Consider the following 14,726-nt stretch of genomic DNA (forward strand, 5'->3'; position numbering starts at 1 on the left):
GCTCTTCAGCTCAAGGCTAGCTCCCTACCACTTGAGACAGTGCCACTTGCAGCTTTTTTCTGCTTTTATGGTACTAAGGAATCGAACTCAGGGCTGCATGCATGCGATGCAAGCACTCTACCACTGAGCCAACTTCCCAGCACCAAGGAAGACTTTTAACAAGACTGCAAAAAGATAGTCACTTCTCACAATAAGGCCATTGTAAGGATGAAGTCTGCATTGGACCTGTGGATAAATGAATGGAGGAAGAAGAATATCCCCTGGGATACAAACACCATCTGGACAAAGGCCAAGGAACTTTATGATTGTTTTTTAGAAAGCATGGATTTTCACAATGCTGAAGAAGATGATGACAACAACAATGCAGAAGCAATACTGTGGAGTGCTGCCCACACCAGAACCACCACATTCAGTGCCAGCAAGGATTGGTTTGATAAATTTCAAAGATGCATTGGATTCAAGAGTGTTTCTCTGTATGGAGAAGCTGCCATTGTGGATAAAACCAGAGCCAAGGAGTATGAGAGTGAAGAACATGTTCAAATCTATCATTGAGGAAGGGGCTACAAGCCTGAAGTTTTCTACATGGATGAGAGGGACTTATTTTGGAAATGAATGCCATCTCCCACTTGTATTATGAAGGACAAAGCCAAAGCCTTTAGTTTTAAGGCTCAAAAAGATGGAGTAACTGATTATGTATGGGAATGCTGGGAGCTTTATGGTAAAGCCAGGGCTTAAATAAATCACAAAACCCCAGTGCCCTAAAAAACAATACTAGATGCACAACCCCAGGGCCTCAATCATGAAAACTCCTCACAGCTGATTGGTTCTACCAGTGCTTTATCCTAGAGGTTAAGCTTTATTAGGCAGAGAAAAACCTCAAGTTCAAATTCCTTTTGACCATGTACACTGCTGGAAGCTATGTTGTTGATCTCTTTTATAATGGTGTCCAGATAGAGTTCTTAGAGAAAAACGTTACATTGCTCATTTCGCCCAAGGTTATATTCACGCTTGTAAGGTGATCTGCACTTTTGAAACATGCTACTAAATCTGGTTGAAGCTATGGACTCAGATAAAATGCTTCTTGCCGATGTTTACTGGTGTGATAACAATACTGTATCTTGTCTCTTAAATATTTTGAAGTCCACAAAGGAGATGAAGACTGAAACAGAAATGCCAGCTGGAAACATTTGTAGCCACAAGTGGTCCATGATTACAAGGGATTCTTCCTTGATGAAGTACATCACTCTGCATCAGGTAAGGCTGTGAAATTGACAAAACTACTGGGAGGAGATGGTTTCAATGACGTGACATTTGATGATATGTATGACCTGATCAATATTTACTCACAACCGCTGATGGTAAGACCTAATGTAGATGATGAAGTCAGCAAGTCAAGAAGAGAAAGAGGAACAAGACCAACTCTGGGCTGGAGAAAAGGAGCAGGGTGGTCAAACACTCGATCATCTTGAAACCATGGTCAGAATAGCCAAAGAACTTCAGCGAGTGACTGAGGAATGGGATCCCCAGATGCTTCGTTCATCATACTTCATAAATACAAATACGAGTGGCATGTCAGTTTATTAAAAAAAAAAAAAACCTCTTCACTCAGAAGAAAAAGCAGCACCTGCAACTCCCCATAAGTTTGGGCATCACTTGGATGAAGAGCTCAGTTAGGCCCAGGCTTTTAGTGGAAATAGAAATTATGGCCTGAAGATACTGCACCATATGATGAAGCATCTGATGCAGTGGTGCCTTCAGAAAAGCTGTAATGTTCCTCTTGAATGTGTAGTAGATATGTATCATTGTCATCACCTTTATCACCATCAGTGCTGCACAGCTACATAATTTCTGATCATCATTCAAGTTGTTTAATTCATTGGTAAGTGCCCACGTATAGTTTTATATGTCGTTAAAATTATGTAGGTTTTAAAAGTGTTGTTATAATTATGTAGGTTTAACAGGATAGAAAGTTTTTAAGGGCATGTAAAGAGGGTGGGAAAGGGGAAAAGTTTAAAAAAAGAGTGGGAAAAGTAGTAGGAAGGGTTTGTTAAGCATTATATATATATATATATATATGTATATATACATATATCATAAATATATTGCTGCTATTTCATGGATTTTCATCTGTTGCAGTGGTCTCTGGAATGTAGCTCTCATAATAGGTGAGGGATCCCTCTATATAAGGAATTATAAGGGATTATATATATAAGGAATTACAAGGGATTCCTCTATATAAGGAATCCTTCTATATAAGGATCCCTCTATATAATAAACTATCCCCTCCCAAACCTTGTACACCAATCAATAATTTGTCAAGGGAGCTAAGGAGAGACTTCTCAGAAGAAGAGGTATGAATGGCAAAAAACACATGTGGAAATACTTATCATCCCTGGCCATAAAAGAAATATAAAACAACTCTGAGATTCCATCTCACCACAGTTAGATTGGCCAACATTGTCAATTTAATCAACAACAAATGTTTGCAGAGATATGGGGAAAGAGGAACCTTACTGTACTGTTGGTGGGAATATAAACTAGTATAATCACTATAGACAGCATTCTCGAGGTTACTCAAAAGAATAAACATATATCTTTCCTACAAGCCAGCCAAACCACTCTTGGGCATCTACCCTGAACATCATGAGCCAGGATATGATAAACAAAAACACCTGCATATCCATGTTCATTGACACACTATTCACAAGAACAAGAGCCAAGATATGGAAACAGCCCAGATGTCTCACAATAGATGAATGGATCAAAAAAGTACAGTACCTATACACAATGGCATGTTACACAGCCATTAGAAAGAGTAAAATAATATCATTTGCAGTGAAATGGATAGAACTAGAACAAATCATGCTAAATGTAATCCAAGTTCAGAGAAATATACAGCCAATTTGGAAATTAGAACTAAATGTCATTGGGATATGATAAATGATACAGGATTCTAGATATACACAATAATACCAAAAGAGGATACTCTTAGGAGAGAAACAAAAGGGTGCAATGTCTATGTGCCTCTTCCTATTTTTATCAAATTATCTATCTATCTATCTATCTATCTATCTATCTATCTATCTATCTATCTATCTATCTATCTATCTATCTATCTATCTATCTATCTATCTATCTATCTATCTATCTATCTATCTATCTATCTATCTATCTATCTATCTATCTGTCTGTCTATCTATCTATCTATCTGTCTGTCTGTCTGTCTGTCTGTCTGTCTGTCTGTCTGTCTGTCTGTCTGTCTGTCTTTCTGTCTATCTGTCCATTCATCCATCCATCTAGCTATGACCTCCTCCAAGATATGGAAACAAGATATGTCTCTTTTTAAATTTAATTTTCAATGATTTTGTCTTCCATTATGTGTGTTGTAATCAAGTGTATATCTTTGGAGGGTTGGGGGGAAGGTTCAGAACTCAAGGGGAAAAGGATGTAAAAGGATAGCAATGGAGCTCACTGGACACTAATGAAAATGTTTTATACAACCTATGAGTGGAGATAGGAGGGAGGGACTGGGAGAGAATGAGGGAACAGTAGACATTGTAAGAGGGAATGTACTCATTACCTGACTCATGTAATTATAATTCCTCTGTACACCACCATTATGATAACAATAAAGTCACTTAAAAATATTCCATTTAGGGCTGGGAAGGTTGCTCAGTGGTAGAGTGCTTGCCTTGCATGCCTGAGGCCCTGGGTTCGATTCCTCAGCACCACATCAGCAAAAAGAAAAAAGCCAGAAGTGCCACTGTGGCTCAAGTAGTAGAGTGCTAGCCTTGAGCTGAAGAGCTGAGGGACTGTGCCCAGGCCCAGAGTTCAGGCCCCACGACCGGAAAAATTATTACATTTACTCTTCTCACATATTTAGCTATAATCTAAAACTATCTAATACATATATGTGTACATGTATGTAAAGTTTTGACAATTATTCCATATTTGTTCAGTATTTTTCTTGTTAATAAACTTCAATGTTCTGGATACGAAATGTGTGGATGAACTCATCTATACATATGTAATTAAATTTAAATTTATGACAATCTATATAAAATAAATTATTGTGGATATTTGTGAAAACATAAAATAGTTCATAAACAACAAAAGCCCTAAAATTTAAAGATTTGAAATATAAGACCTTGTCTTTTTTTGGTCCAAAACACAATGCATAACAAATACTTAGATTATCATAATCAAATCACTTCAATAGAGACAATTTCCCTTAGCGGTGAGCATCTTAAATCAAAGGTACTGCTTAGAGTTGTAAGCAGCCAGTCCAAGCCAGTATCATTGAGTCTCATGGAAGTCATGCAGGGAATATACTCTATCATACCTCAAGGGTGGAGATTGTACTGCATGACAAGGTAAAACCTTTGGAACAAAAAGAACTGGAAGAATTTAGTAGTTATTATGTTTTGCAATATATTGCCTAACTAAAAGTCAAATTGCTACTTTTGATCATTCCAAGTTTCAAAACTTGAAAAGAAAAAAAAGCTGAAAAGGAATAAATAAAAATAAGTAAATAAACAAAAATTATTTAATGAATAGATTTAGTTTATAGTACTTAAAGGTAACAGTAAATTTTTAAACTAATATCTTTTTATTGGATGAATTCTCCAACAAAAGTGAATGTTACATATGAACATGTCTATTTTTTTGAAATATGTGTTGTCTTTCATATATAGATAGATGATACAAAGGTGATAGATACTGAGATACCTATAACATTTGATTATTTCACTATCTAAATATTGTGAGTTTGAGAGCATTTTAAAACAAAAAATGCCACATATTAATACACTTAAATGAGCCAAATATATCTTATAATCAATCTTCATCTCCTAAATATTGTTTTCAGTAATACAGTCTTGTCATGTAAAATATTATTTCCAGTCTTCCTACTTATTATATTACACTAATGCATACTTTAGTATTTTGTGCAATCACTAAGTGTGTGTAAAATAATTTTACATAATATTCTGGAAATTTTAGTAACTAGTTCAAAATCTGGAGGATTTACCTTATATAAAAAATATCATTATAAAAGACAAAGTCTTGGCTGGGCATGTGGCTTAGGGGTAGAGGGCTTGCTAGCCTGCATGAAGCTCTGGGCTTGATTCCTCAGTACCACATAAATAGAAAAGGGCAGGAGTGGCACTGTGGCTCAAGTGGTAGAGTGCTAGCCTTGAGCAAAACTAGCTCAGGGACAGTGCCCAGGCCCCGAGTTCAAGCCCCAGGACTGACAAAATGAAATAAAATGAAGTGTTCTTAAATCTATTTGGTACTAATCAGAAGTGAAAGAGAAATAAAGTAAATACTAATGATCTATATTATTAAAATGAACATTTTTGAATCTATACAAAAAACTAGATTAGCGATACATTTAATCAATTAGATTTGTAAGACAATATGTTAAACAGTATGAAAATTGCTTCTTCACAAGATGGAAAGAATGGAAAAATTCAAAATATTTTCAGATGAATCTTTGTGAATTAAGACATCCAACTCAACTTTATGGAGACATGTAATAATTAACATCTTTATATATTCTATGTGGCCATTTTTATACTTTACTCTTTAAATTTCCTGCTTTCATCATTTTAGAAAAAAATGGATCATAGAACTCAACATCTCTTTCTAAAAATGGAGCAAAAATTGAGATTTTGACTAACAGAAAACAGTAATTTACTAATAGTATGTAATATTATTTTACTTAATATAATACATGACTTACATAAGAGAAACAAACATAATGCATATATGATATATAGTACATTCACATATGGTAGTATCATGATTATATGCAACATAAATTGTCTTTATGTTTAAAAACATGCTGTTTTGGCTGATTACTGATGGCTCAGGCCTGTAATCTTCCTCAGGAGGCTGAGATCTGATATTCCCAGTTCAAGCAAACCCAGGCAGAATAGACTCCGAGACTTTTATCTCTAGTTCACAAGCAAAGAGCAATAAGGAAAGATGTGACTAAATAAATTGGTACATTGCCTGTATTCAGTGAAAAAGTCAAGTGAGAGCAGAAATTGCAGCCTCAGTAAAGGAACAAAATAAGTAATCTGCTTTGTTAAATTATTAGCTATCTACAAATTAAAAAAACTATGTAGATGTATTTAAATATGTTCTTAATAGTGAAATTTAGATATATTTGCTTATGTGAATGAACTCATTTTGTTGTTGTTGTTGTTTTTAATGTACTATGTGATTTTTTTGTTTCTTTTTATTTTATTTTATTTTGTATTGTGTGAATACCATACAGAGAAGTTACAATTACATGGGCAAGATAACAAGTACATTTCTTATCAAGCATTTTTGCCTCCTCTTTGTTTGCCTTCCCATACTCCCCCCACCTCCCCTCACCTGATTATCCCCCCCCACCAAAGTTGTAAAGTTCATTTTTTGACATAACGACTTGTACATCTCATTGTTGCAATGGGTCCACTTGTATCCCTAATTAAACAATTTGTTTTTGCCCTTCCCATCCACAAATTATTCCAACATCAAATACCGTGAAAGCAGGGGTAATACCATGGGGGAGGGATATACAAAACAACATAGAAATCATCTTACAAATATGTTAGAAACAATTGCATGAAAGAAAAAAAATTGAATACTTATCTTGGGGTTCATTCCCCTAACATCAATTTATCTGACCTTTTCTGCTTGACTCAGATATATACTAGTTATTGCAAATAAGGGAAACCATGGGACCTATGTATCTTTCGGCCTGGCTTATGACATTGCCCCATTTGTTAGGAAATGGAAAGACTTGAACTCATTTTTTTTATAAAGAATGGTTTAGTTTTTATTTTTAGTAGACAATAATTACACATATTTATAGATTACAAAGTGATACATTTGATAAAATCAGGATATTTATAATCTCTGTGTTGAGAACCAACCCACCCTTCTCAAGTTATTTTGTAATAAATAATAAATAAATAAAAATCATGTTTACTCTGTTTAATTAATTTTTGCATGACCTCAGATAAGACAAGTTACTTCTCATTATTCCTGCTAGTATTTTACGTTTTCTCCTCTTTATATTTCCATGTACTTATGGAGAAATAATCTGCTTATAAAAATAAAATATGATGAGAATGGCAATAGCATTGTGCAGTTGACAGGTATACTTGGTGGTGTTGCTTGCAAAAGCCATTTCTTTCCAAATTAAAGAATAATTTTAAAGAAAATATTTAAATCGATATTTTCCTGGCTGATAAGTATTGTATGTAGAAAGACAAAGATGGGATCCATGTTTCCCAAAGCCATATAGGAAATGTACAATGGAGGAACTTTAAGAAAATCCTTTAATGATAATCACAGATGATTCAATAAACTATAAAAGAAATATGGAATAAAATGGAACAGATATAATCTTGCCTTGAATTGTAGTATTAAGGAAATGAGAAGCTGACATTATTCTGACTAGTTAAATGCCTGCAATCGTAGCTGTTCAGGAGACTGAGATCGAAGGATCCCATGCCAAATCCATGCAGGGCAGAGGGAATCCAAGAGACTCTAATTAAGGAGCAAAAATGCTGGAGGTATGGCTCAAGTGGAAGAGAGCTAGTTTTGACCCAAAAACTAGCCCTAAGTTTAAACTTCAATAACAAAAGGAAAAGAAAAGAAAAGGCACAGGAATATTTCAAAGTATTGTTTTTATGTTGTTCAATGTAGTGCTTTTAGCTAAGGCATCATTTCACATCCTAATTACAGGATAGATTCAATACATTTTCCTCATGAAATCCTAGAAGCAATTTAAATATTCATAGATCCATGGATATATGCTTCTTTAATGTGTGTAGCTGAGTGAAATTTTTATTTATATTCGTCTGCATACATATTAGGAGACAACGATAAACTTACATGAAATTGTAATGTGACATAGCAGAAAAAAAAGCATCCCATACATTTTCACCCATCATGAAAAAGTGGTCAATGTTATTTCCTATTATCCAAATTTAATGTTTTTCTTAACTACTACAACATATTGGAAAAGTAATAACTATTTATGAATCAAAATCAAAGTAATATTACCTATCCATATCATCTATAGAACATATGTAGTTTGATTTTCCTAATGTAAACAATAAAATAGCTTTAATAACTATGAAAAAATATGATAAGTACAAGTGTAAATGAATATTTTTATTTACAGAGACCAATGTTTTTGAACAATCAATCGTATCTGAAAATAATTGATTTGAATTAATTTAAAATTATGAGAGGAATAATGCCCCAGAAGAAAGACCTCTCTGTTTTAGTTCAACTGTGATCTTTACTTTTGTTCTCCAACTTGTGTTTTTCCAAGAAAAACTAAACAGAAAAGTCTCTAGGGTTAATGGAATAACCCAAAACACAAATCCAAAGGAATTCTACTTTCAAAAGTACTATATGCCAAAAGCTATATCAAGTTGTCATGGAAACCTTCTCTATAAAATTCAGATGTAGTGATAAAAAATGTATAATTTAAATGAAAATATGATTATAAGATAATAGGGAAAACAATGAAAATTAAATTATGATACATTCTAACAAAATTACATAATGCAGAATTTTAATTTTATTATGGTAAATTTTACATTATGATTTTATATTATGATTTATAATATGATACACTTTACTAAAATTGCATTTAATATAATAATAAATAAATTATCTTCTTAAATTTTAATTGATTCTCAATTTGTATCAACTATTTGTGATTTAAGTTAGGTAAATTTTCCAAAACTGTAATATCATAGGAGGCAAGTGCCACTCTTACCTACAGTTGTAATTATTAAACTCTAACATATTTTTGGTAAGTTTACTCAAGTTATCATTCCCAAGATATTTAATAAGAGAGTTTGCAGTCTATGGATAAAGGGGAAATTTATTTATATCCTGTAGCAAGATGCCACAGGATTTTATTCAGGATGTCTGATTTTCTAGAGTGTTTTATCCAATATATTACAACAGATATAATTATTAACAAATAAATTTAGTTAAAATATACATATATAACATAGCTCACATTTTTCCTTTATGAAGAAATATCTAAAGTTCACATTATTCTTTGCAGGATAGGTTTAAACAATTTTAATTAATTGATTATCAGGTCACAGAAGATTTAGTTAATGATCATGTAATTTGCTCTCTATTTGCAATTAGTGATAAAATTAGCAAGGATCACATATTGACAAATGATTAAAAATAGCTTCTCAATGCGCTCACAGGTACTTTTACTGTCTTTAGTAGGGAATCCTATTCTGTTACTTATCGCACACAATTAAATTTAAAGAGGGAAAGGTAGAGTTTCATTTTTAAAGTATGAATATTTTTATGAAGATAAATCCTTACACTTAAGAGGTACCATAAAATTTATTTTTATCTCATTTAAATTGCTGTTGTTGTTTTCCATTGTTATTTATGGGTCTATATGCAATCATAAAGTCAGGCGAATGGCATCATTATGTTCATAAAAGTTATTGGCAGGAACCCAGCCTGAAAATATTCCCCACTGAATTACAAGTGCATTGATGCAATTTAAGGTCATATTTACTTATCATTTGTCTTCTTTATAGATTTTTACCTTGTGACAAACACAAGAGGCATCCAACCTTAAATAATCATGCATTAAATTTGTTTTCCAGCAAAAAAATCATTCATGTCTACCTGGAGATTTTCTGATTCTTAAGAATTGTTTCAAATGCTGAGTTCGCTCTCTCTCTCTCTCTCTCTCTCTCTCTCTCTCTCTCTCTCTCTCTCTCTCTCTCTCTCTCTCTCTCTCTCTCTCCCTCTCTCTCCCTCTCTCTCCCTCTCTCTCCCTCTCTCTCCCTCTCTCTCTCTCTCTCTCTCTCTCTCTCTCTCTCTCTCTCTCTCTCTCTCTCTCTCTCTCTCTCTCTCGCTCTCTCTCTCTTCCTGTCCTTTGGGAAAACAGGGGTATTTTCTTAGCTTACTTCTACACTAAGGCTGTGATTTCAGTCATACTCTCGGTATGGTAATATTATTTATTCTAAAGTAACATGATATTTCATAGAAAAAAAATTGAAGATAAATTTTATTTTCTTTTGTTCATAAGCTTTTTATTCCAGTCTCTCAAGTTAAAAACATTCTTTGTGGCATTTTACATGATTACATATGGCTTACAAAATAGTATCATAATTGTTCCCTGAGAGAATTTTACTATCCTTCAATAAATGAATTAAATTGTTAGTCTAGATTTTAGTAAGCAATCTAGCATAAGCATTGTGAACTGTTTCTAAATAAAAATGAGGGTATCAGCTTTAACTTTGGAAATTATATTAGTAGGTTAAAAATGATCATTCAAACTGGACTAACAGTCTACAGTTTTGGCTTTGTAGGAAGCAATGAACACTATCTAAAATTACCTTTTGTACATTTTATTTAGAAGATTATATATGAAAATTTATTTCTGCATAAATCATTTGTGTGTTTTTTTCAGATTTCTTAGCATATTTAAACTACAACTTGTAGTGTTGCTTGTTTTTATTTACTTTTTTTCTTGGTCTGAGACCAAGGTGTGGGCTCTGTCCTTGAGTTTTTGTGCTCAAAGCTAGTTTTTTTTACTGCTTTAAGCCACAGTGCTACTTCTGGTTTAATTAAACGACATAGACTGTCTAGTTGGATCAAAAAGCAAGATACTTCTGGTTTTCTATTGGTTAATTGAAGATGTGCCTCATGGACTTTACTGCCCAGGTTGGCTTTTTAGCATCATTCTCAGAGCCCAGCCTCCTGACTAGCTAGGATTAAGGCATGAGCCACTAGAGCTCTACATAAAAGTTGTATGAGACAAATGTCTATATTTTGTTTTATATTACTATTTCAATTATATTAATTTCATTTTTATGTATATATACTATACATACATGTATATATCTATAGATATGTATATATCTATCTTTATAGATATTTATGAATGTGGCATAATGAAATCACTAAAGAGGGAGTTGTTTGAAAAATGGGGTAAAGAATAAGAATATGCTGGAGGTGAATTTTTCCAAAATAAACTACATATATATGAAAATATCACAAGACTCTCATTGTACAAATCTATGTGAATTCAAAAAAGTAGGAGAATCACACACACACACACACACACACATATATAGATAGATAGATAGATAGATAGATAGATAGATAGATAGATAGATAGATAGATAGATAGATAGATAGAGATAGAGATAGAGATAGAGAGAGATAATTTGAGTGTGTATGTGTATGTGTGTATGTGCATGTGTTGATACTGTATCTTGAACTCAGGGTCTAGCTACTGTCCCTTAGCTGTTGTAGCTTAAAAAGAGTAAATAAAAAGAGTTGGCCCTTCCTTAACAACTTGAGTCACAGATCCATTTAAAACTTACTCCTGGTTAATTGGAGATCAAGAGTCTCACAGACTTACCTTCCATGGGCTGTCTTCAAACTAATTCCCTCAGATCTCAGCCTTCTAAGTATCTAGAGTAAAGATATATTTCACCAGCACCATACTTGCAATAATCATTTACCATTTTTTCACTATAAATTGTAAAAAAAAAAGCACTTTTTAAAATGCAGGTCTACTGGTTATAACTCTCATTTTTTTATTTGGTTGGCAAATTCTTTTAGCATTCATTCTAGATGACTTCTTTCTTATCTGCCTCAAAATCCTGTTTTTTGTTGTTGTTTTTTTTTGTCTATTATATTTAGTTAAAGTTTGCCTCTGTGTAGATCTCACTTGGGTTTAATTTATTTGAGGACATTTTGGTTTCATATAGCAAGTCATGTATTTCCTTCTCTGGGAAGTTTTTTCCCTGAGTTTTCTTCAGAGATTATACTAACACATACAGAGGTTTTCTCGGTGGTGTCCATAGATTATTTGGCAATTTTCATCCATTCTTTGACTGCTCTGGTTGGTAATTTTCAAATAACCTCTTTCCAAGTTTTCTGATTCTTAGGCATCATGGACTTTTTTTTGTTGTAGTTCTTTATTGGATTATTCAATTAATTCATTTTTTTTAGTTCTACCATTTCTGATGGTTTTGTGTTTTGCTACTTAATATCCCTTTCACTTTATTCATTTATTTTCCCTACAGTTTGATTTTGAAATATTTTCTTGTAACTCAGTTAATTCAAAGCAATTATTTTAAACCACAGGCAGTTCATGAGAAGTCCATTTCCTTACCATAAGTTAGTGGGACAATGTAGTTTCCTTTGGTGGTTCCACATTTGCCTAAGTCTTTGTGATTTTTGCCTTTAAGATCCCACTGGATCTGGATGCCAGTGGCTCATGTCTGTAATCCTAGCTACTCAGGAGACAGAGATCTGAGAATTGCTATTTCAAGCCAGTCTGGGCAGGAAAGGCTGAGACTGAGACTTTTATGTACAATTAATCCCTAGAAAACCAAATTTGGTGCTATGGCTCAAAGTGTTAGAGCACTAGCCTTGAGCTACTGAGCCTGGGGATAGCGCCTAGGCCCGAGAAAAGCCCCAAACTGACAAAAAAGAAAAAAGAAAAAGAAAAGACACCTCATTTTCTCATTTCTTGACAGTTTTTAGAACAACTTGATTTCTTTAAATAGTGCCATATTTGCTTGAGTGTCTGTGATCCTTGTCATCTTGCTTTGATAACTTGCATTTTCAGGAGAAATGACTCATCCAATTTTCACAGATTGGGTTTGTCAATTGTTGACAATTATCTGCTGGCTCTCCTGATAATTGGGCCTATTTCTGGGACTGCAGTTGAGCAGGGCCTGCTAAAATTCGGTTGTGAGAACATTTCCAGATCTTCTTTGAATCTTGAGCCTAATACTAGCTACCAGAATAAATATGGCTTTACTCAGGAGTCCAACTAGATCCCTGGGGATACAGACTAACTTTTGAATACAGTGTACCAAGTCATTGTGCTGATTCGGTATCTAAGCAGACCTCTGAGATTTGAGGCATTGTTGCTAGGGGTGATGAGAGTGTTCCTCAGTTTCTGAGTGAGCAGTCTTTTTATTACATCATACAGAGCTGAGCATGCAGTGGACAAGAGCAGTGTCTGAGGAGAGTAGACATGCTACCAGGTTAATGGATGGGCATGATCTTCTATTAGGCCCCTATTTAGGCATAAAATTGTCCCTGGACTATGATTGAATGGAATATTATAGTTATTCTTCAGCATCTGTAGTAATGTCCAGTGTCAGACGACACATTATTGGAGAAAAAGATGGATATGGGCATCACAAGTCCCAAACCTGATGAAGCCAGAATGGTTGGAGATGAAGGTTTAACACTGCTGTTATAATAAAGAATCATGAAACTCATTTCTTCCCTGATTACTTTTTTGATTTTTCTCCACAATTGTTATGTCATCTCCCACTTGGAAGAAGCAGGTCCCAAAAAGCACTGTGTGTTTGTGGATGTCTATGAAATCTTTGAAACTATTATATTTTGTGGAAATGTGAGCTGGTATTTCCCTTTTCTTTAGTCATACTGACCTAGAATAACACGATTTAAACATTTTCAGATGTTATTCAGAGATCAATATCTATTTATTCATATTCATATATCTGTATAACTAAAAGAGTCAATACTAGTAATTGATAGGGATTAGACTTCAGTTTGATTTATGTTTTATATTTTATATTCACTTTTACATATTTTATTACTATAATTAGGGTTTGATAATAGGAGAAAAACGGGTTAGTCAATAAGGCAATTAAGACAATAAAAATTTCTTTCTTGGTAAATTATTGGTGAACAGAAACATTACTAATTTTTATGTTGATTGTACCTTGAAACTTAGTATATATCATTCCTATAGTCTTTCAATGGAAGAATTTAGGGTTTTCAATGTATAGAACCATCTTATCTGCAAATATGGTTAATTTTAATTCCTCTCTTTAAATTTATGGTAGTTTTGTTTTATGCTCTTAAATAATTGATTCCACTAGAATATCCAGTACTGCAGTAGATGAAATGGGTGACAAGGGACATCCTTGTGTATCCCAGTACTTAGAGGAAATAGTTTCAGATCTGGCATTTCAAATGCATGTTGGTTGTGGCTTAGTCATTTGTAGCTTGTGTTATTTGAGGCATGTCCTCCTTTCTGTATATAAGGTTACAAGAGTTTTTCATTAGGCTAACTTGAATTTTATCATGTTTTCTTATATCTATAGAAATAGTCATGTGTTTAAATTAATTTTGTTGTCATGAAGCAATATATTTATTGATTCACATATCATGAAACAGTATAATTATTAATTTTTATCTATCCCCTATTTATCATATATTTATCATCTATCATATTTTTCATGTATTTGTCTATCACCTACTTGTAGGTGCTGTAACTCAGCATTTTCTGCCTGAAAGTCAATTAATATACAACTTAAACTTTCAAAGACCTTTATTAATTTTTAAAAATAGAACTCAGTCTTTATGACCATGAGCTTTAAAACATAATCGTTTTATTTGTGACTAAATTGTGATTAAGTAGTTTGGATTATAGATATGTTTCCACCACACCTCATCTATTTATTTATATTAGGAGGTTTGGGATCTGTTTGCCTGATCTGACCTCAAACACTGAAGCTCTCAATTTCTGCTTCTTTAGAAGTTGAGATGAGATCAGTAAGTCATTTTTTCTATTTCTGATTTGCATGCATACAATTATCTTTACATGCTGGGATAAATCCTATGTAGTCATGGAGACTAAAAATACTATGTGTAATTAGATTTAT

Source organism: Dipodomys merriami, unplaced genomic scaffold (genome assembly GCF_024711535.1).
Source record: "Dipodomys merriami isolate MVZ:Mamm:240054 unplaced genomic scaffold, mDipMer1.0.p SCAF_413, whole genome shotgun sequence".
NCBI lineage: Eukaryota > Metazoa > Chordata > Mammalia > Rodentia > Heteromyidae > Dipodomys > Dipodomys merriami.